At 42.9% G+C, this 24,774-nt stretch overlaps 1 protein-coding gene across 1 annotated transcript in view; it reads right to left on the reverse strand.

Annotated features, from left to right (window-relative positions):
* Positions 1-24,774, reverse strand: part of Set1 (SET domain containing 1) — a 350,690-nt gene that overhangs the window by 325,317 nt on the left and 599 nt on the right.

Here is a 24,774-nt window from a genome sequence, read left to right on the forward strand (position 1 = left end):
GTTTCTGCAGAAGAGCCATTCCATCATGGATAGTTGCCAATGGAAGAGTGATGTGCTCTTCAGATATTATCTTCTGAAGATGATTTGCCAAATGTGCTTTTCTTTTTATCATCTTACTATAACTTGCCAGGAACTATGGAAAAAAGCCAAGAGAATGTTGTAGTATCTGCTCCATGTCCTTCTTTCAGCCTGCAGTAATCAGGAACATATGACTGAATAAACTGTGGTTTGCCTTGAAGGTGGCTCCCTTGTTTATAGACTGCATTTTTGTTTTTGCATGGATATTGCTAAAAAATCTTGCATTTTAGGTTCAAAAGTCATTCAAAGAATAAAGTAATTTTTCACGGTCTTGTGTCCTTGACCTTCTGCTGTCAACAAGTTACTTGCTACATCAGGAGGAGATGTTCATTAGATTAGCATCAATGTAATGAAAAGGAGTAATCCAGTTGCTGTTGCCATAGTCAATTAAGATTGGACATCTGCTTCATCCTTATAAATATGAGAAATTACTGAAACAGCTTGACTGATGCCACATCCCAGCAGGTCAATCATACTATGTAGCTGTTTCATGTGCATGCCGCAAAATTCTAGTTAAACAATACTTAGAAACAATAAATGGTTTCAGACTATAGCCCTTGGTACCATCTGGAGTCTGAGTGTCCCTGATGGCTGTTTCCTCAACAGACTGGTCCAAATATTTAACCAAGGGTATTATATGCATTCAGTTAACAGACAAATCACCATCTCAAATTAGACTGGTGAAATAGTGATCCTCTAGTAACCCTGTTGTTTGGGCAGGTCATATAGAAAAGTACCAAGCATAGTTTTGCTTATCATTAGCAAAACACTATGGAATCAATTGTCATTCAGAATGCAAATGAAAAGCCCAGTTCCCTTCCTGGGAACACAAACAACAGCCAGTAGGACCCAACCATATCCATGCATGAAAACCAGAAAGCAGATTGAGATCCTTTTATCCTTCTTAACTCACTGTGAAACTCATTTAATATGGTAAGAACTGGAACACAAGCTTCATTTTCTAATAATGGAGAAAATGACTCAGGATCTGCTTTGCCAATGGCTTCAACTTTAGCCAGCAACTCACGGAGCTCCTGCAATTTGTCAGGATGGTGTTGATTAACCAATGGACGAGATTGCCTCCAAAATATTTATACACGGCTTTCATACATAATTTTGTGCAATTGCCTTCAAAATATTTGTATAAGACTTTCATACATAATTCTGCAACTTAAATCAGCAGTTAAATTGGTATCCCTATAAAACACTACTGATGGAAACCTCTGTAATTACTCCAGCCACTACTACAAGATCATAAGACCTCTTATCACCTTTTTCCAATTATCTAAAGAGAAAAAACATGCAGACAGTACAGAAAACATCCATCCTCACAACAATATCAGTAATTTGTTTCTTGTTCCTCCAAACAAACTCAGGTGCCTTTGCACAGAGACCCTGTTCAAAGACAAAAGTAATATCTGGAAGATTTAGAGCCTTCGATGATCCAGTTACAATAGTATCTGATGAACGGTTCTCATATTTAAAGCTTCAGCAATGACTGCAGGCATATGACAAGCAGTGTTTTTGTTAATTGTGAGCATTTTTCAGAATGTTTACCCACTGACTCCTGATGTTTTGCATATGGCACAGAACATCTCAGGACGCTGACAGCAAGTGTGCCATAAACTGTCCATGGCATTTAAAAATCCTAAGCCCAGCAAGCAGTGAAACATCGAGTCAAGCAAAAACCACAGATGATCCCGACTTATGATGGGGTCACCTTCCGATAAATCCATCGTAAGTTGAAAATACATTTAATACTGTACATCTAACTTACCGAACATAAGAGATTACCCTAGCCTACCCTTAAATGTTCTCAGAACACTTACATTTGCCTACAGTTGGACAAAACCATCCAACACAAAGCCTGTTTTATAATAATTGTTGAATATCACACAGTCAAAAAGTAAAAAAAAAAAAAAAAAAAGAAGTCAGACCAAGTCGGGGATCATCTATACTGACAACTCACGCAATGTTTCCACATCCTTTGCCCATATTTACTTCGACTCAGCTCATCACTAAACATCAAAATGTTATGGAGGGATAGCACTATACATCACATTTTCACTGCCCGAGCAGCAATATACACACACACACACACACAGATATATATTTTACTTTATTACTATACTTGATCAGTTTCTTGCATGAGCAAATTAGTACCAGAAATTGACAAAGAATGGCCCATTCACTCATTTAAAAACACACACAGACACACACACACACATAAACATATATTTTCTTTTTATCATACTTAGTCGCTGTCTCCCACATCGGCGAGGTAGCTCAAGGAAACAGACAAAAGATTGGCCCAACCCAACCACATACACATGTATATACATAAACATCCACACACGCACATAAACATACCAACATTTCATTGTATGCATATATATATATATATATATATATATATATATATATATATATATTTTATATTTATTCATTATACTTTGTCGCTGTCTCCCGCGTTTGCGAGGTAGCGCAAGGAAACAGACGAAAGAAATGGCCCAACACCCCCCCCATACACATCTATATACATACGTCCACACACGCAAATATACACAAATATACCTACACAGCTTTCCATGGTTTACCCCAGACGCTTCACATGCCTTGATTCAATCCACTGACAGCACGTCAACCCCAGTATAACACATTGCTCCAATTCACTCTATTCCTTGCCCTCCTTTCACCCTCCTGCATGTTCAGGCCCCGATCACACAAAATCTTTTTCACTCCATCTTTCCACCTCCAATTTGGTCTCCCTCTTCTCCTCGTTCCCTCCACCTCCGACACATATATCCTCTTGGTCAATCTTTCCTCACTCATTCTCTCCATGTGCCCAAACCACTTCAAAACACCCTCTTCTACTCTCTCAACCACGCTCTTTTTATTTCCACACATCTCTCTTACCCTTACGTTACTCACTCGATCAAACCACCTCACACCACACATTGTCCTCAAACATCTCATTTCCAGCACATCCATCCTCCTGCGCACAACTCTATCCATAGCCCACGCCTCGCAACCATACAACATTGTTGGAACCACTATTCCTTCAAACATACCCATTTTTGCTTTCCGAGATAATGTTCTCGACTTCCACACATTCTTCAAGGCTCCCAGAATTTTCGCCCCCTCCCCCACCCTATGATCCACTTCCGCTTCCATGGTTCCATCCGCTGCCAGATCCACTCCCAGATATCTAAAACACTTCACTTCCTCCAGTTTTTCTCCATTCAAACTCACCTCCCAATTGACTTGACCCTCAACCCTACTGTACCTAATAACCTTGCTCTTATTCACATTTACTCTTTCTTCTTCCACACACTTTACCAAACTCAGTCACCAGCTTCTGCTGTTTCTCACATGAATCAGCCACCAGCGCTGTATCATCAGCGAACATCAACTGACTCACTTCCCAAGCTCTCTCATCCCCAACAGACTTCATACTTGCCCCTCTTTCCAAAACTCTTGCATTCACCTCCCTAACAACCCCATCCATAAACAAATTAAACAACCATGGAGACATCACACACCCCTGCTGCAAACCTACATTCACTGAGAACCAATAACTTTCCTCTCTTCCTACACGTACACATGCCTTACATCCTCGATAAAAACTTTTCACTGCTTCTAACAACTTGCCTCCCACACCATATATTCTTAATACCTTCCACAGAGCATCTCTATCAACTCTATCATATGCCTTCTCCAGATCCATAAATGCTACATACAAATCCATTTGCTTTTCTAAGTATTTCTCACATACATTCTTCAAAGCAAACACCTGATCCACACATCCTCTATCACTTCTGAAACCACACTGCTCTTCCCCAATCTGATGCTCTGTACATGCCTTCACCTTCTCAATCAATACCCTCCCATATAATTTACCAGGAATACTCAACAAACTTATACCTCTGTAATTTGAGCACTCACTCTTATCCCCTTTGCCTTTGTACAATGGCACTATGCACGCATTCCGCCAATCCTCAGGCACCTCACCATGAGTCATACATACATTAAATAACCTTACCAACCAGTCAACAATACAGTCACCCCCTTTTTTAATAAATTCCACTGCAATACCATCCAAACCTGCTGCCTTGCCGGCTTTCATCTTCCGCAAAGCTTTCACTACCTCTTTCTCTGTTTAACAAATCATTTTCCCTAACCCTCCCACTTTCACACCACCTCGACCAAAACACCCTATATCTGCCACTCTATCATCAAACACATTCAACAAACCTTCAAAATACTCACTCCATCTCCTTCTCATATCACCACTACTTGTTATCACCTCCCCATTTGCGCCCTTCACTGAAGTTCCCATTTGCTCCCTTGTCTTACGCACTTTATTTACCTCCTTCCAGAACATCTTTTTATTCTCCCTAAAATTTAATGATACTCTCTCACCCCAACTCTCATTTGCCCTTTTTTTTCACCTCTTGCACCTTTCTCTTGACCTCCTGTCTCTTTCTTTTATACATCTCCCACTCAATTGCATTTTTTCCCTGCAAAAATCGTCCAAATGCCTCTCTCTTCTCTTTCACTAATACTCTTACTTCTTCATCCCACCACTCACTACCCTTTCTAATCAACCCACCTTCCACTCTTCTCATGCCACAAGCATCTTTTGCGCAATCCATCACTGATTCCCTAAATACATCCCATTCCTCCCCCACTCCCCTTACTTCCATTGTTCTCACCTTTTTCCATTCTGTACTCAGTCTCTCCTGGTACTTCCTCACACAGGTCTCCTTCCCAAGCTCACTTACTCTCACCACCCTCTTCACCCCAACATTCACTCTTCTTTTCTGAAAACCCATACAAATCTTCACCTTAGCCTCCACAAGATAATGATCAGACATCCCTCCAGTTGCACCTCTCAGCATATTAACATCCAAAAGTCTCTCTTTCGCACGCCTGTCATTTAACACGTAATCCAATAACGCTCTCTGGCCATCTCTCCTACTTACATAAGTATATATATTTTTTTTTTTCTTTTTTGCTTTGTGGCTGTCTCCCGCGTTTGCGAGGTAGCGCAAGGAAACAGACGAAAGAAATGGCCCAACCCACCCCCATACACATGTATATACATACGTCCACACACGCAAATATACATACCTACACAGGCTTTCCATGGTTTACCCCAGACACTTCACATGCCTTGATTCAATCCACTGACAGCACGTCAACCCCGGTATACCACATCGCTCCAATTCACTCTATTCCTTGACCTCCTTTCACCCTCCTGCATGTTCAGGCCCCGATCACACAAAATCTTTTTCACTCCATCTTTCCACCTCCAATTTGGTCTCCCTCTTCTCCTCGTTCCCTCCACCTCCGACACATATATTCTCTTGGTCAATCTTTCCTCACTCATTCTCTCCATGTGCCCAAACCATTTCAAAACACCCTCTTCTGCTCTCTCAACCACGCTCTTTTTATTTCCACACATCTCTCTTACCCTTACGTTACTTACTCGATCAAACCACCTCACACCACACATTGTCCTCAAACATCTCATTTCCAGCACATCCATCCCCCTGCGCACAACTCTATCCATAGCCCACGCCTCACAACCATACAACATTGTTGGAACCACTATTCCTTCAAACATACCCATTTTTGCTTTCTGAGATAATGTTCTCGACTTCCACACATTCTTCAAGGCTCCCAGAATTTTCGCCTCCTCCCCCACCCTATGATCCACTTCCGCTTCCATGGTTCCATCCGCTGCCAGATCCACTCCCAGATATCTAACACACTTCACTTCCTCCAGTTTTTCTCCATTCAAACTCACCTCCCATTTGACTTGACCCTCAACCCTACTGTACCTAATAACCTTATTATTATACTTTGTCGCTGTCTCCCGCGTTTGCGAGGTAGCGCAAGGAAACAGACGAAAGAAATGGCCCAACCCACCCCCATACACATGTATATACATACGTCCACACACGCAAATATACATACCTACACAGCTTTCCATGGTTTACCCCAGACGCTTCACATGCCTTGATTCAATCCACTGACAGCACGTCAACCCCTGGTATACCACATCGCTCCAATTCACTCTATTCCTTGCCCTCCTTTCACCCTCCTGCATGTTCAGGCCCCGATCACAGAAAATCTTTTTCACTCCATCTTTCCACCTCCAATTTGGTCTCCCTCTTCTCCTCGTTCCCTCCACCTCCGACACATATATCCTCTTGGTCAATCTTTCCTCACTCATTCTCTCCATGTGCCCAAACCACTTCAAAACACCCTCTTCTGCTCTCTCAACCACGCTCTTTTTATTTCCACACATCTCTCTTACCCTTACGTTACTCACTCGATCAAACCACCTCAACCACACATTGTCCTCAAACATCTCATTTCATTTGTTAGTGAGGTGAATGCAAGAGTTTTGGAAAGAGGGGCAAGTATGAAGTCTGTTGGGGATGAGAGAGCTTGAGAAGTGAGTCAGTTGTTGTTCGCTGATGATACAGCGCTGGTGGCTGATTCATGTGAGAAACTGCAGAAGCTGGTGACTGAGTTTGGTAAAGTGTGTGAAAGAAGAAAGTTAAGAGTAAATGTGAATAAGAGCAAGGTTATTAGGTACAGTAGGGTTGAGGGTCAAGTCAATTGGGAGGTGAGTTTGAATGGAGAAAAACTGGAGGAAGTGAAGTGTTTTAGATATCTGGGAGTGGATCTGGCAGCGGATGGAACCATGGAAGCGGAAGTGGATCATAGGGTGGGGGAGGGGGCGAAAATTCTGGGAGCCTTGAAGAATGTGTGGAAGTCGAGAACATTATCTCGGAAAGCAAAAATGGGTATGTTTGAAGGAATAGTGGTTCCAACAATGTTGTATGGTTGCGAGACGTGGGCTATGGATAGAGTTTTGCGCAGGAGGATGGATGTGCTGGAAATGAGATGTTTGAGGAGAATATGGGGTGTGAACTGGTTTGATCGAGTAAGTAACGTAAGGGTAAGAGAGATGTGTGGAAATAAAAAGAGCGTGGTTGAGAGAGCAGAAGAGGGTGTTTTGAAATGGTTCGGCCACATGGAGAGAATGAGTGAGGAAAGATTGACCAAGAGAATATATGTGTCGGAGGTGGAGGGAACGAGGAGAAGAGGGAGACCAAATTGGAGGTGGAAAGATGCAGTGAAAAAGATTTTGTGTGATCGGGGCCTGAACATGCAGGAGGGTGAAAGGAAGGCAAGGAATAGAGTGAATTGGAGCGATGTGGTATACCGGGGTTGACGTGCTGTCAGTGGATTGAATCAAGGCATGTGAAGCGTCACATTCTTCAAGGCCCCCAGAATTTTCGCCCCCTCCCCCACCCTATGATCCACTTCCGCTTCCATGGTTCCATCCGCTGCCAGATCCACTCCCAGATATCTAAATCACTTCACTTCCTCCAGTTTTTCTCCATTCAAACTCACCTCCCAATTGACTTGACCCTCAACCCTACTGTACCTAATAACCTTGCTCTTATTCACATTTACTCTTAACTTTCTTCTTCCACACACTTTACCAAACTCAGTCACCAGCTTCTGCAGTTTCTCACATGAATCAGCCACCAGCGCTGTATCATCAGCGAACAACAACTGACCCACTTCCCAAGCTCTCTCATCCCCAACAGACTTCATACTTGCCCCTCTTTCCAAAACTCTTGCATTTACCTCCCTAACAACCCCATCCATAAACAAATTAAACAACCATGGAGACATCACACACCCCTGCCGCAAACCTACATTCACTGAGAACCAATCACTTTCCTCTCTTCCTACACGTACACATGCCTTACATCCTCGATAAAAACTTTTCACTGCTTCTAACAACTTTCCTCCCACACCATATATTCTTAATACCTTCCACAGAGCATCTCTATCAACTCTATCATATGCCTTCTCCAGATCCATAAATGCTACATACAAATCCATTTGCTTTTCTAAGTATTTCTCACATACATTCTTCAAAGCAAACACCTGATCCACACATCCTCTACCACTTCTGAAACCACACTGCTCTTCCCCAATCTGATGCTCTGTACATGCCTTCACCCTCAACAAACTTATACCTCTGTAATTTGAGCACTCACTCTTATCCCCTTTGCCTTTGTACAATGGCACTATGCACGCATTCTGCCAATCCTCAGGCACCACACCATGAGTCATACATACATTAAATAACCTTACCAACCAGTCAACAATACAGTCACCCCCTTTTTTAATAAATTCCACTGCAATACCATCCAAACCTGTTGCCTTGCCGGCTTTCATCTTCCGCAAAGCTTTTACTACCTCTTCTCTGTTTACCAAATCATTCTCCCTAACCCTCTCACTTTGCACACCACCTCGACCAAAACACCCTATATCTGCCACTCTATCATCAAACACATTCAACAAACTTTCAAAATACTCACTCCATCTCCTTCTCATATCACCACTACTTGTTATCACCTCCCCATTTGCACCCTTCACTGAAGTTCCCATTTGCTCCCTTGTCTTACGCACTTTATTTACCTCCTTCCAGAACATCTTTTTATTCTCCCTAAAATTTAATGATACTCTCTCACCCCAACTCTCATTTGCCCTTTTTTTCACCTCTTGCACCTTTCTCTTGACCTCCTGTCTCTTTCTTTTATACATCTCCCACTCAATTGCATTTTTTCCCTGCAAAAATCGTCCAAATGCCTCTCTCTTCTCTTTCACTAATACTCTTACTTCTTCATCCCACCACTCACTACCCTTTCTAATCAACCCACCTTCCACTCTTCTCATGCCACAAGCATCTTTTGCGCAATCCATCACTGATTCCCTAAATACATCCCATTCCTCCCCCACTCCCCTTACTTCCATTGTTCTCACCTTTTTCCATTCTGTACTCAGTCTCTCCTGGTACTTCCTCACACAAGTCTCCTTCCCAAGCTCACTTACTCTCACCACCCTCTTCACCCCAACATTCACTCTTCTTTTCTGAAAACCCATACAAATCTTCACCTTAGCCTCCACAAGATAATGATCAGACATCCCTCCAGTTGCACCTCTCAGCACATTAACATCCAAAAGTCTCTCTTTCGCGCACCTGTCAATTAACACGTAATCCAATAACGCTCTCTGGCCATCTCTCCTACTTACATAAGTATACTTATGTATATCTCGCTTTTTAAACCAGGTATTCCCAATCATCAGTCCTTTTTCAGCACATAAATCTACAAGCTCTTCACCATTTCCATTTACAACACTGAACACCCCATGTATACTATATATATTTATATATATTTATTTATTTTGCTTTGTCGCTGTCTCCCGCGTTTGCGAGGTAGCACAAGGAAACAGACGAAAGAAATGGCCCATCACACCCCCATACACAATGTATATACATACACGTCCACATACGCAAATATACATACCTATACATCTCAATGTACACATATATATACACACACAGACACATACATGTATAACCATGCACACAATTCACACTGTCTGCCTTTATTCATTCCCATCACCACCTCGCCACACATGGAAATAGTATCCCCCTCCCCCCTCATGTGTGCGAGGTAGCACTAGGAAAAGACAACAAAGGCCCCATTCGTTCACACTCAGTGTGAGTGTGAACCGAGTGATATATATATTTTTTTTTTTTTTGCTTTGTCGTTGTCTCCCGCGTTTGCGAGGTAGCGCAAGGAAACAGACGAAAGAAATGGCCCAACCCACCCCCATACACATGCCTTGATTCAATCCACTGACAGCACATCAACCCCGGTATACCACATCGCTCCAATTCACTCTATTCTTTGCCCTCCTTTCGCCCTCCTGCATGTTCAGGCCCCGATCACACAAAATCTTTTTCACTCCATCTTTCCACCTCCAATTTGGTCTCCCTCTTCTCCTCGTTCCCTCCACCTCCGACACATATATCCTCTTGGTCAATCTTTCCTCACTCATTCTCTCCATGTGACCAAACCATTTCAAAACACCCTCTTCTGCTCTCTCAACCACGCTCTTTTTATTTCCACACATCTCTCTTACCCTTACGTTACTTACTCGATCAAACCACCTCACACCACACATTGTCCTCAAACATCTCATTTCCAGCACATCCATCCTCCTGCGCACAACTCTATCCATAGCCCACGCCTCGCAACCATACAACATTGTTGGAACCACTATTCCTTCAAACATACCCATTTTTGCTTTCCGAGATAATGTTCTCGACTTCCACACATTCTTCAAGGCTCCCAGAATTTTCGCCCCCTCCCCCAACCTATGATCCACTTCCGCTTCCATGGTTCCATCCGCTGCCAGATCCACTCCCAGATATCTAAAACACTTCACCTCCTCCAGTTTTTCTCCATTCAAACTCACCTCCCAATTGAATTGACCCTCAACCCTACTGTACCTAATAACCTTGCTCTTATTCACATTTACTCTTAACTTTCTTCTTTCACACACTTTACCAAACTCAGTCACCAGCTTCTGCAGTTTCTCACATGAATCAGCCACCAGCGCTGTATCATCAGCGAACAACAACTGACTCACTTCCCAAGCTCTCTCATCCCCAACAGACTTCATACTTGCCCCTCTTTCCAAAACTCTTGCATTCACCTCCCTAACAACCCCATCCATAAACAAATTAAACAACCATGGAGACATCACACACCCCTGCCGCAAACCTACATTCACTGAGAACCAATCACTTTCCTCTCTTCCTACACGTACACATGCCTTACATCCTCGATAAAAACTTTTCACTGCTTCTAACAACTTGCCTGCCACATCATATATTCTTAATACCTTCCACAGAGCATCTCTATCAACTCTATCATATGCCTTCTCCAGATCCATAAATGCTACATACAAATCCATTTGCTTTTCTAAGTATTTCTCACATACATAGGGTGGGGGAGGGGGCGAAAATTTTGGGAGCCTTGAAAAATGTGTGGAAGTCGAGAACATTATCTCGGAAAGCGAAAATGGGTATGTTTGAGGGAATAGTGGTTCCAACAATGTTGTATGGTTGCGAGGCGTGGGCTATGGATAGAGATGTGCGCAGGAGGATGGATGTGCTGGAAATGAGATGTTTGAGGACAATGTGTGGTGTGAGGTGGTTTGATCGAGTAAGTAACGTAAGGGTAAGAGAGATGTGTGGAAATAAAAAGAGCGTGGTTGAGAGAGCAGAAGAGGGTGTTTTGAAATGGTTTGGGCACATGGAGAGAATGAGTGAGGAGAGATTGACCAAGAGGATATATGTGTCGGAGGTGGAGGGAACGAGGAGAAGAGGGAGACCAAATTGGAGGTGGAAAGATGGAGTGAAAAAGATTTTGTGTGATCGGGGCCTGAACATGCAAGAGGGTGAAAGGAGGGCAAGGAATAGAGTGAATTGGAGTCATGTGGTATACAGGGGTTGACGTGCTGTCAGTGGATTGAATCAAGGCATGTGAAGCGTCTGGGGTAAACCATGGAAAGCTGTGTAGGTATGTATATTTGCGTGTGTGGACGTGTGTATGTACATGTGTATGGGGGGGGGGGTTGGGCCATTTCTTTCGTCTGTTTCCTTGCGCTACCTCGCAAACGCGGGAGACAGCGACAAAGTATAAAAAAAAAAAAAAAAAAAAAAAAATTCTTCAAAGCAAACACCTGATCCACACATCCTCTACCACTTCTGAAACCACACTGCTCTTCCCCAATCTGATGCTTTGTACATGCTTTCACCCTCTCAATCAATACCCTCCCATATAATTTGCCAGGAATACTCAACAAACTTATACATCTGTAATTTGAGCACTCACTCTTATCCCCTTTGCCTTTGTACAATGGCACTATGCACGCATTCCGCCAATCCTCAGGCACCTCACCATGAGTCATACACACATTAAATAACCTTACCAACCAGTCAACAATACAGTCACCCCCTTTTTTAATAAATTCCACTGCAATACCATCCAAACCTGCTGCCTTGCCGGCTTTCATCTTCTGCAAAGCTTTTACTACCTCTTCTCTGTTTACCAACTCATTTTCCCTAACCCTCGCACTTTGCACACCACCTCGACCAAAACACCCTATATCTATATATATTATATTTTGCTTTGTCGATGTCTCCCGCGTTTGCGAGGTAGCGCAAGGAAACAGACGAAAGAAATGGCCCAACCCACCCCCATGCACATGTATATACATACACGTCCACACACGCAAACATACATACCTATACATCTCAATATACACATATATATACACACACAGACACATACATATATACCCATGCACACAATTCACACTGTCTGCCTTTATTCATTCCCATCGCCACCTCGCCACACATGGAATACCATCCCCCTCCCCCCTCATGTGTGCGAGGTAGCACTAGGAAAAGACAACAACGGCCTCATTCGTTCACACTCAGTCTCTAGCTGTCATGCAATAATGCCCGAAACCACCGCTCCCTTTCCACATCCAGGCCCCACAGAACTTTCCATGGTTTACCCCAGACACTTCACATGCCCTGATTCAATCCATTGACAGCATGTCGACCCCGGTATACCACATCGATCCAATTCACTCTATTCCTTGCCCTCCTTTCACCCTCCTGCATGTTCAGGCCCCGATCACACAAAATCTTTTTCACTCCATCTTTCCACCTCCAATTTGGTCTCCCACTTCTCCTCGTTCCCTCCACCTCCGACACATATATCCTCTAGGTCAATCTTTCCTCACTCATTCTCTCCATGTGCCCAAACCATTTCAAAACACCCTCTTCTGCTCTCTCAACCACGCTCTTCTTATTTCCACACATCTCTCTTACTCTTACATTACTTACTCACACCACATATTGTCCCTCAAACATCTCATTTCCAGCACATCCACCCTCCTGCGCACAACTCTATCCATAGCCCACGCCTCGCAACCATACAACATTGTTGGAACCACTATTCCTTCAAACATACCCATTTTTGCTTTCCGAGATAATGTTCTCAACTTCCACACATTCTTCAAGGCTCCCAGGATTTTCGCCCCCTCCCCCACCCTATGATTCACTTCCGCTTCCATGGTTCCATCTGCTGCCAGATCCACTCCTAGATATCTAAAATACTTTACTTCCTCCAGTTTTTCTCCATTCAAACTTACCTCCCAATTGACTTGACCCTCAACCTTACTGTACCTAATAACCTTACTCTTATTCACATTTACTCTTAACTTTCTTCTTTCACACACTTTACCAAACTCAGTCACCAGCTTCTGCAGTTTCTCACTTGAATCAGCCACCAGCGCTGTATCATCAGCGAACAACAACTGACTCACTTCCCAAGCTCTCTCATCCACAACAGACTTCATACTTGCCCCTCTTTCCAAAACTCTTGCATTCACCTCCCTAACAACCCCATCCATAAACAAATTAAACAACCATGGAGACATCACACACCCCTGCCGCAAACCTACATTCGCTGAGAACCAATCACTTTCCTCTCTTCCTACACGTACACATGCCTTACATCCTCGATAAAAACTTTTCACTGCTTCTAACGACTTGCCTCCCACACCATATATTCTTAGTACCTTCCACAAAGCATCTCTATCAACTCTATCATATGCCTTGTACAGATCCATAAATGCTACATACAAATCCATTTGCTTTTCTAAGTATTTCTCACATACATTCTTCAAAGCAAACACCTGATCCACACATCCTCTACCACTTCTGAAACCACACTGCCATGCCTTCACCCTCTCAATCAATACCCTCCCATATAATTTACCAGGAATACTCAACAAACTTATACCTCTGTAATTTGAGCACTCACTCTTATCCCCTTTGCCTTTGTACAATGGCACTATGCACGCATTCCGCCAATCCTGAGGCACCTCACCATGAATCATACACACATTGAATAACCTTACCACCCAGTCAACAATACAGTCACCCCCTTTTTTAATAAATTCCACTGCAATACCATCCAAACCTGCTGCCTTGCCAGCTTTCATCTTCCCCAAAGCTTTTACTACCTCTTCTCTGTTTACCAAATCATTTTCCCTAACCCTCTCACTTTGCACACCACCTCGACCAAAACACCCTATATCTGCCACTCTATCATCAAACACATTCAACAAACCTTCAAAATACTCACTCCATCTCCTGCTCACACCACCACTTCTTGTTATCACCTCCCCATTAGCCCCCTTCACTGAAGTTCCCATTTGCTCCCTTGTCTTAAGCACTTTATTTACCTCCTTCCAGAACATCTTTTTATTCTCCCTAAAATTTAATGATACTCTCTCACCCCAACTCTCATTTGCCCTCTTTTTCACCTCTTGCACCTTTCTCTTGACCTCCTGTCTCTTTCTTTTATACATCTCCCACTCATTTGCATTTTTCCCCTGCAAAAATCATCCAAATGCCTCTCTCTTCTCTTTCACTACTAATCATACTTCTTCATCCCACCACTCACTACCCTTTCTAATCAACCCACCTCCCACTCTTCTCATGCCACAAGCATCTTTTGCGCACTCCACCACTGCTCCCCTAAATACATCCCATTCCTCTCCCACTCCCCTTACCTCTTTTGTTCTCACCTTTTTCCAGTCTGTACTCAGTCTCTCCTGGCACTTCCTCACACAAGTCTCCTTCCCAAGCTCACTTACTCTCACCACCCTCTCACCCCAACACTCTCTCTTCTTTTCTGAAAACCCATACAAATCTTCACCTTCGCCTCCACATGATAAAAAGATAAAAAGAGATATACATAAATATACGTATGTGAGTAGGAGAGATGGTCAGAGGGCCTTATTGGATTACATGTTAATTGGTAGGGGTGTAAAAAACAGACTCTTGGATGTTGATGTTCTGAGAGGGGCAGCTGGGGGGATTTCTGATCACTATCTTGTGGAGGTGAAGGTGAAGATTTGTAGAGGTTTTCAGAAAAGAAGAGAGAATGTTGGGGAGAGAAGAGAGTGGTGAGGGTAAGTAAGCTTGGAAAGGAGACTTGTGAGAGGGAGGACCAGGAGAGATTGAGTGTAGAATAGCAAAAGGTGAGAGCATTTAATGTAAGGGGAGTGGGGGAGGAATGGTATGTGTTTAGGGAAGCAGTGATGGCTTGCACAAAAATTGCAAGTGGCATGAGAAAGGTGGGAGGAGGGCAGATTAGAAACAGTAGTGAGTGGTGGGAAGATAGGTAGTGAAAGAGAAGAGAATGGCATTTGGACAATTTTTGCAAGGAAGTAGTGCAAATGACTGGGAGATGTATAAAAGAAAGCAGCAAGAAGTCAAGAGAAAGGTGCAAGAGGTGAAAAGAGCGCAAATGAGAGCTGGGGTGAGAGAGTACCATTAAATTTTAGGGAGGATAACAAGATGTTTTGGAAGTAAATAACGTGTGTAAGAAAAGAGAATAAATGAGAACATTGGTGAACGGGCCAAATGGGGAGGTAATAACAAGTAGTGAGAAGATGGAGTGAGTATTTTGAAAGTTTGTTGAATGTGAATGATGATAGAGAGGCAGATATAGGGTGTTTTGGTTGGATAGTTGGGAGGGTATTGATTGAGAGGGTGAAGGCATGTACAGAGCATCAGATTGGGGAAGAGCAGTGCGGTTTCAGAAGTGGTAGAGGATGTGTGGATCAGGTGTTTGCTTTAAAGAATGTATGTGAGAAATACTTAGAAAAGCAAATGGATTTGTATGTAGCATTTATGGATCTGGAGAAGGCATATGATAGAGTTGATAGAGATGCTCTGTGGAAGGTATTAAGAATATATGGTGTGGGAGGCAAGTTGTTAGAAGCAGTGAAAAGTTTTTATCGAGGATGTAAGGCATGTGTACGTGTAGGAAGAGAGGAAAGTGATTGGTTCTCAGTGAATGTAGGTTTGCGGCAGGGGTGTGTGATGTCTCCATGGTTGTTTAATTTGTTTATGGATGGGGTTGTTAGGGAGGTAAATGCAAGAGTCCTGGAAAGAGGGGCAAGTATGAAGTCTGTTGGGGATGAGAGAGCTTGGGAAGTGAGTCAGTTGTTGTTCGCTGATGATACAGCGCTGGTGGCTGATTCATGTGAGAAACTGCAGAAGCTGGTGACTGAGTTTGGTAAAGTGTGTGGAAGAAGAAAGTTAAGAGTAAATGTGAATAAGAGCAAGGTTATTAGGTACAGTAGGGTTGAGGGTCAAGTCAATTGGGAGGTGAGTTTGAATGGAGAAAAACTGGAGGAAGTGAAGTGTTTTAGATATCTGGGAGTGGATCTGTCAGCGGATGGAACCATGGAAGTGGAAGTGGATCATAGGGTGGGGGAGGGGGCGAAAATTTGGGAGCCTTGAAAAATGTGTGGAAGTCGAGAACATTATCTCGGAAAGCAAAAATGGGTATGTTTGAAGGAATAGTGGTTCCAACAATGTTGTATGGTTGCGAGGCGTGGGCTATGGATAGAGTTGTGCGCAGGAGGATGGATGTGCTGGAAATGAGATGTTTGAGGACAATGTGTGGTGTGAGGTGGTTTGATCGAGTAAGTAACGTAAGGGTAAGAGAGATTTTTTTTTTTTTTTTTTTTTTTTTTTTTTTTTTTTTTTTTTTTTTTTTTTTTTATACTTTGTCGCTGTCTCCCGCGTTTGCGAGGTAGCGCAAGGAAACAGACGAAAGAAATGGCCCAACCCCCCCCCCCCATACACATGTACATACACACGTCCACACACGCAAATATACATACCTACACAGCTTTCCATGGTTTACCCCAGACGCTTCACATGCCTTGATTCAATCCACTGACAGCACGTCAACCCCTGTATACCACATCGCTCCAATTCACTCTATTCCTTGCCCTCCTTTCACCCTCCTGCATGTTCAGGCCCCGATCACACAAAATCTTTTTCACTCCATCTTTCCACCTCCAATTTGGTCTCCCTCTTCTCCTCGTTCCCTCCACCTCCGACACATATATCCTCTTGGTCAATCTTTCCTCACTCATTCTCTCCATGTGCCCAAACCATTTCAAAACACCCTCTTCTGCTCTCTCAACCACGCTCTTTTTATTTCCACACATCTCTCTTACCCTTACGTTACTTACTCGATCAAACCACCTCACACCACACATTGTCCTCAAACATCTCATTTCCAGCACATCCATCCTCCTGCGCACAACTCTATCCATAGCCCACGCCTCGCAACCATACAACATTGTTGGAACCACCATTCCCTCAAACATACCCATTTTTGCTTTCCGAGATAATGTTCTCGACTTCCACACATTTTTCAAGGCTCCCAAAATTTTCGCCCCCTCCCCCACCCTATGATCCACTTCCGCTTCCATGGTTCCATCCGCTGCCAGATCCACTCCCAGATATCTAAAACACTTCACTTCCTCCAGTCTTTCTCCATTCAAACTCACCTCCCAATTGACTTGACCCTCAACCCTACTGTACCTAATAACCTTATAGGGGGGGGAGGGGGCAAAAATTTTTGGGGCCATGAAAAATTTTGGAAGTCGAAAAAACATTAAACTCAAAGCAAAAATGGTTTTTTAAGGGGAAAAGTGGTTCCCAAAAATGTTTTATGGTTTTTCGAGGCTTTGGGGTATGGGGAAAAATTTTCGCAAGGATGAAGTGCTGGAAATGAGATGTTTTTTAGGGGAAAGGGGGTGTGAAGGTTTTTTCCCAGTATTTAAAGTAAGGGGAAGAAAGGGTTTTGGGGAAAAAAAAAAGCGTGGTTTTTAGAGAGCAGAAAAGGGGTTTTTGAAATGGTTGGCCAAAAATGGGGAAAATGAATGAGGAAAGATTGAAACCCAAAAGAAAATATGTGCGGAGGTGGAAGGGGAAAGGAAAAGGGGGACCAAATTTGGGTGAAAGATGGAGTGGGAAAAAAATTTTTTGTGACGGGCCCGAACATGCAAAAGGGGGAAAGGAAAAGGCAAGGAAAAGGTTTTTAAATTGGGGCATTTTGGTATACCGGGGGTTTACGTGCTGTCAGTGGGTTAAACAAGGCATTTAAGCGTCCCGGGGGAAAACCCGGAAAGGGGGGTAGGGTTTTTAAAATTTGCGTGTGTGGGCGGGGGTATGTACAAAAGTGTATGGGGGGGGGGGGTTTGGGGCCAATTTTTTTCGTCTGTTTCCCCTTTGGGTAAACCTCGCAAAAAAGCGGGGGACAGCGACAAAGTATAAAAAAAAAAAAAAAAAAAAAAAAATTTTTTCAAAGCAAACCCTGATCCCCAAAACATCCTCTACCATTTTGGGAAAACCCCACGCTCTTTAAACCCCAATCTGTGCTTTTTTTAACATCTTTCCCCCCCTCTCAATCAAAACCCTCCACCCAAAAATTTTTAGGAAAACCCAACAAACTTATACATCTGTAAATTTTAGCAATCACCCCTTATCCCCCCTTTTCCTTTGGGACAATGGGGACTAGCAAAAGCATTCCGCCCATTTCCCCAGGGACCTCACCAAAGAATTCCCCTAAAACATTAAATAACCTTACCAACCCCCGTCAAAAAATACAGTCACCCCCTTTTTTTAAAAAATTCCCCCTGGGAAACCCCCAAACCTGCCCGCCTTGCCGGGTTTTATCTTCTTTCAAACCCTTTTTCTTAAATTTTTCCCCTTTTACCAACTCCCTTTTCCCCAAACCCCGCACTTTGCACACCCCACCCCACCAAAACAAAACCCCATATCTTTTAAAAAATTTTTAAATTTTTCTTTTCGATGCTCCCCCCCCGTTTTCGAGGGAGCGCAAGGAAACAGACAAAGAAATGGCCCCCAAACCCCCCCCCTTCCCATGTATATACATACACCCACACACGAAAAAAACATACCATACAACCCAATATACCCCATATATATACACACACAACACATACATATAACCCCCTGCACACAATTTACAATGTCGGGCCCTTTTTTCCTTCCCATCGCCCCCCCCCTCGCCACACAGGGGGTTCCATCCCCCCCCCCTCCCCCCCCCAAAAGTGTGCAGTTTGCCCTAGGGAAAAAACAACAACGGCCCCATTTCGTTTTACAAAAAATTCCCTAGCTGTCAAGCAATAAGCCCCCAAAACCCCGCTCCCTTTTTCCCCATCCACCCCACAGAAATTTCCCCCTGGTTTTACCCCCCGACACTTCACATCCCTATTCCAAACCATTTTTACACAGTCGACCCCGGGAATAAACCAAAATCGATCCAATTTACCCCATTTTCCTTTCCCTTTTTCCTTTTACCCTCCTTCATGTTTTAGGCCCCGACACACAAAAACTTTTCACTCCATCTTTCCACCTCCAATTTGGTCTCCCCCCCTCTCCCCCGTTCCCTCCCCCTCCGACCATATATCCCTAGGGCAAAACTTTCCTCACTCAATTTTCCCCCATGTGCCCAAAACCAAAATTTAAAAAAACCCTCTTTTTGCCTCTCAACCACGCTCTTCTATTTCCCCAATCTCCTTACTCTTACATTACTTACTCACAAAACTTTATTGCCCCCCTAAAACATCTCTTTTCCCGCACATCCACCCCCTCCGCAACAACTCTACCTTTAAGCCCCACCCCCCCGAAAAACCCATACAAAAATTTTTGGGAACCACTTTTCCTTCAAACATACCCTTTTTGGGCTTTCCCAAATAATGTTCTCAACTTCCACACTTTCTTCAAGCCCCCCGGATTTTCCCCCCCTCCCCCCCCCCCAAAGATTCACTTCCGTTTTCCAGGGTTCCATCTCGCCAGACCCACTCCTAGATATCTAAAATATTTTACTTCCTCCATTTTTCCCCCTTTAAAACTCCCTCCCAATTAAATTGACCCTCAACCTTACTGTACCAAATTTAACCACTCTTATTCTTTTTTAAACTTTTAACTTTTCTTTCAACATTTTCCCAAAACCAGTCACCACTTCTGCATTTTTCTAATTTTGAATCACCACCGGGCCTTATCATCACGAACAACAATTTGGCTCATTTCCCAAGCTCTCTCATCCACAAAACTTCAAAACTTCCCCTCTTTCCAAAACTCCTTGCTTTCACCCCCCTAAAAACCCCCACCAAAACAATTAAAAAAACCCCTGGAGACATAAACAAACCCCTCCGCAAACCTACATTCGCTAAAAAAAAACCCCTTCCCTTTTCCTCTCTTCCTACACTTACACACCTTTAACATCCCCCGTAAAAATTTTTCATTTGTTTCAAAACGACTTGCCCCCCACACCATATATTTTTAAGTCCCTTTCCACAAACACTCTATCAACTCATCATATCCTTGTACAACCCCAAAATCTACATACAAATCCATTTGCTTTTCAAATTATTTTTTACATACATTCTTCAAAGAAAACCCCCCTGTTTCCCCCACATCCTCAAACACATCAAAACCCCAAAACCCCTGCCATGGCCTTTTAAACCCCTCTAAATCAATACCCCCCCAAAAATTTTAAACCAGGAATACCCCCAACAAACTTAACCCCCTGTAATTTGAGCACTCACTCTTATCCCCTTTGCCTTTGTAAAAAGGCACAATCACGCATTCCCCCAAATCCAGGAAACCCACCAAAAACAAAACCACATTAAATTTAACCTTTAAACCACCCAGCAACAATACAGTCCCCCCCTTTTTTTAAAAAATTCCCCACTCCCTTTACCTTTCCAAACCTTCCCCTTGCCACTTTATTTTCCCCCCAAAGCTTTTACCCCTTTTTCTCTGTTTACCAAATCATTTTCCCCAACCCTCTCACTTTGGGACACCACCTCGACCAAAACACCCTATACTGCCACCTATCACAAACACATTCAACCAAAACCTTTAAAAACTCCCCTTTTCCCTCCCTGCCACACCACCACTTCTTTATCACCTCCCCCCCCAGCCCCCCCCCCTGAATTCCCATTTGCTTCCCCTTTTCTTTAAACACTTTTTTTTACCCTCCTTTTCCCAAAAAACCCCTTTTTTTTCTCCCTAAAAAATTTTAAAGAAAACTCTCTCCAAACCCAAATTCAAATTGGGGGCCCCTTTTTTAAACCCCTTTTCCCCCTTTTTCTTGCCTCCTGTCTCTTTCTTTTTACTCTCCCACTCCCCTTTTCCTTTTTCCCCCGCAAAAATCATTTCCCAAATTCCCCCCCTTCTTCTCTTTCACTACTAATCATAAATTCTTCATCCCCCCACTCACTTAAAAATTTCCCAATTTAAAACCCCCCTCCCATCTTTTTCATGCCACCAAACACTTTTGGGCCCTCCAAAACCCCTTTCCCCCTAAATACTTTCCCCTTTCCCCCTCCCCCCCCCCCCCTTAAAAACCCCTTTTTTTTTCTCACCTTTTTCAGTCTTTTTTCCCGCTTCCTGCAAATTCCCTTTAACAAACTCCTTCCCAACTTTACACTCTCACCACCCCTCGCCCCAACACTCTCTCTCTTTTTTGGGAAAAACCCCTACAAACTTCACCTTCCCCCTCCACATGATAAAAAGAAAAAAAGAGATTTTAAAATAAATATACGTATGGAGGGAGGAGAAAGGGCAAAGGGGCCTTTTTGGTTTACATGTTTAATTTTTGGGAAAGGGGGGGTAAAAAACAGACCCCTTGGATTTGAAAGTTTTAGAGGGGGGCTTGGGGGGTTTTTGATCACTATCTGTGGGGGTGAAGGGGAAGATTTTAAAATTTTCAGAAAAAAAAGAAAGTTGGGGAAGAAGAATGGTAGGGTAAGTAAAACTTTGGGAAAGGGGAAATTGTGGGAAAAGGGAAACCCGAGAATTGAGTGTAAATAGCAAAAGGGAACATTTAAAGTAGGGGGAATTGGGGGGGAATGGGATTTTTAGGGAACAGGATGGTTCAAAAAATTTCCCAAAGGGGATGAAAAGGGGGGAGGGGGGCAATTAAAACAGAGTGATGTTTTGGGAAAATAGTATTTAAAGAGAAGAGAAATGGATTTTGGGCAATTTTGCAAGGGAAATATTTCAAATCTGGGGGGAAAGTTAAAAGAAAGGGACAAAAAATCAAGAGAAAGGTCAAAGGGGAAAAGACGCAAAGAGAGCTGGGGGAGAGAGTACCATTAAAATTTTTGGGAGATAACAAGATGTTTTTGGGTAAATAACGTGTTTAAAAAAGAAATAAATGAGAACATTGGGGAACGGGCCAAAAAGGGGTAATAACAAGTAGTGGAAAAAGAGGGGTAAATTTTTTAAAATTTGTTAATGTGAATGATGATAGAGGGCAGATAAGGGTGTTTTTTGGGTTGGGTAGTTGGGGGGGATTTTATTTAAGGGGGAAGGCATAAAGAGCATCAATTGGGGGGAAAACATGCGGGGTTCCCGAATGGGGAGAAGGGTGTGTGGATCAGTGTTTTTCTTTAAAAAAATGTATTGAAAAAACTTAGAAAACAAAAGGATTTTTAGGGAGCATTTATGGATCTGGAGAAGGCATATGATAGGACTGATAGAGATGCTTTGTGGAAGGTTTTAAGAGTATATGGTGTGGGAGTAGAGACGCAAGTATGCCGTCTGTTCTGGATGAGAGGGCTTGGGAAGTGAGTCAGTTGTTATTTGCTGATGATACAGAGCTGGTGGCTGATTAGGATGAGAAACTGCAGAGTTTGGTGATTGAGTTTGGTAAAGTGTGTGAAAGAAAAAAGTTGAGAGTAAATGTAAATAAGAGCAAGGTTATTAGGTTCAGTAGGGCTGAGGGACGTGTTAACTGGAAGGTAAGATTGAATGGAGAAAAACTGGAAGTGAAGTGTTTTAGATATCTGGGAGTAGACATAGCAGCAGATGGAACCATGTAAGCAGAAGTGTCACAGGGTGGGAAAGAGAGTGAAGCGTTGAAGAATGTGTGGATAGCAAGAACATTATCTCAGAGAGCAAAAACTGGTATGTTTGAAGGAATATCCAAAAAAAATTCAAAAAATTAAATATTTCATATTGTGCGTGTACTGTGCCACAGATATCAGGTACTCACTATCCAGTGAGTTGAGGTGCGAGTGAGTGTCCATCCTCTATCCTGTGTAATTTGGCATGGTGTGCGCTGGTATAGCACACTTGTGTGTTTTGTGCACCCTTAATCATCATTATAGACAAAGGAACCTTTCAAACATTGTCAGCTATTGCCTTACAGTTCCTTGAATCCACCTACACCTCAAACAAAGCCCAAGAAGGACACTGAAAAGAAGACGGAGTTGTGCAAAAGGCTGCCTATTGGTGAGTCAATGGCGGCACTTACGAACGAACTCATCGTAGGCATGATGACTATTTATGACATCATGCAGCATAAGAGGATCAAGGCGTTTTGCAGTGCTTAATTGTTTACATACATTAATATTTCCTTAATGTAAAATATCTATAATCAGGTAGAATATTTTGAAATGTCATCCCTGGGGACAGGGGAGAAAGAATACTTCCAATGTATTCCCTGTGTGTCATAGAAGGCGACTTAAAGGGGAGGGAGTGGGGGATAGGAAATCCTCCCCTCCCGTGTTTTACTTTTCCAAAAAAAAAAGATGGGGCCAAGTGAGGATATTCCCTCTAAGGCTCACTCCTCTGTTCTTAACACTACCTACCAAATGCAGGAAATGGCGAATATGTATGGACCAAAAAAAAATTGAAATGTGTGGTAGAAAGTGTGCCAAAAATTCAAAGAAGGTTGGTGGGTGGAGTAAGCAAGGGTCCTGCGTGGAGCATGCTATGTTCCTGCAAGCAGGCCAGTCTTGCAGTTACCACTTTTGTATGTGGGTCTGTGCTACTTGTCTGATTTGAGTACACCTGATAATGTGACTTCCCTTGAAACTGCTACAATTGCATTTGTAAATATGGCATCGAAATGTAAAGCAACATCTCCTATCCTAAAACTAACAGTTCAACAGAGGAGAACATCTCTGAACTTAAGAAATGAAGCTAGAAATTTTATGACGTCCTGATGCCTGTAAGGGAGCATCAGCGCAGTAGAAAATGTGCTGAAACTTTTAGTGAGAGTTGGAGGGTGGAGTAAGCATAGGTCCTGGGTAGAGCACACTATGTTCCCATCAGTGGGTCAGTTTCACTGTTACCACTGTTGTGTGTGGATATGTGCTACTAGTCTACTTTGGGTGTACCTGCTAAAGTGATTTTTCTGCTATCTGTTGAGTTTGTGCTTGTTAATATGGCATGCAAACTTCCAATAATATCTATTCCAGAATCAGCAAATACAGAACCTCAGAGAACCTCTGACCTTAGAAACAAAGCTAAAAATCTTACAAAGTACTGATGCTGGGGAGGGAGTCAGTTACTGGGCATGCTTATAGCCTGGGTGAATCTATAATCTGCAACATAAACTATAATACAAAGAAAATTCACAAGTGCTGTATTTCACTCTACTCCAAAGTCTGCCAAGGTAACAATTAGGGTTAGAAATCCACTTATGGAGATGAAGGAAATGCTCTCATCATACATAGAGCATGAGATGAAGAAGAAAAAAAGCCTTAGTAACCTTTGGCTCTGGGTCTATAGCTCCGAAGATTTATAGGCATTTATGAAAAGGAGACAATGCAACTGAGCCAAAGCCATAAGTTCACTCCACATCAGAAGCTACGAAATGTGAAGGTAATGGAAGAATCCGTCAGTGCTATGTGTGATTCCCCTTAGTGTGAGGTTTCTGTAGAACACAACCCTTCCATAAAGTGAGCAATGGGTACATTTAAGAAATTAAAACTCAACAGCAATTTTTGTTATCTGAAATGGCCAATTTACCCAAGCATTTCACATAACACAGGTTTTACTGCATAATGAATAGAAATACCAAAGAA

Source organism: Panulirus ornatus, chromosome 2 (assembly GCF_036320965.1).
Source record: "Panulirus ornatus isolate Po-2019 chromosome 2, ASM3632096v1, whole genome shotgun sequence".
Lineage (NCBI taxonomy): Eukaryota > Metazoa > Arthropoda > Malacostraca > Decapoda > Palinuridae > Panulirus > Panulirus ornatus.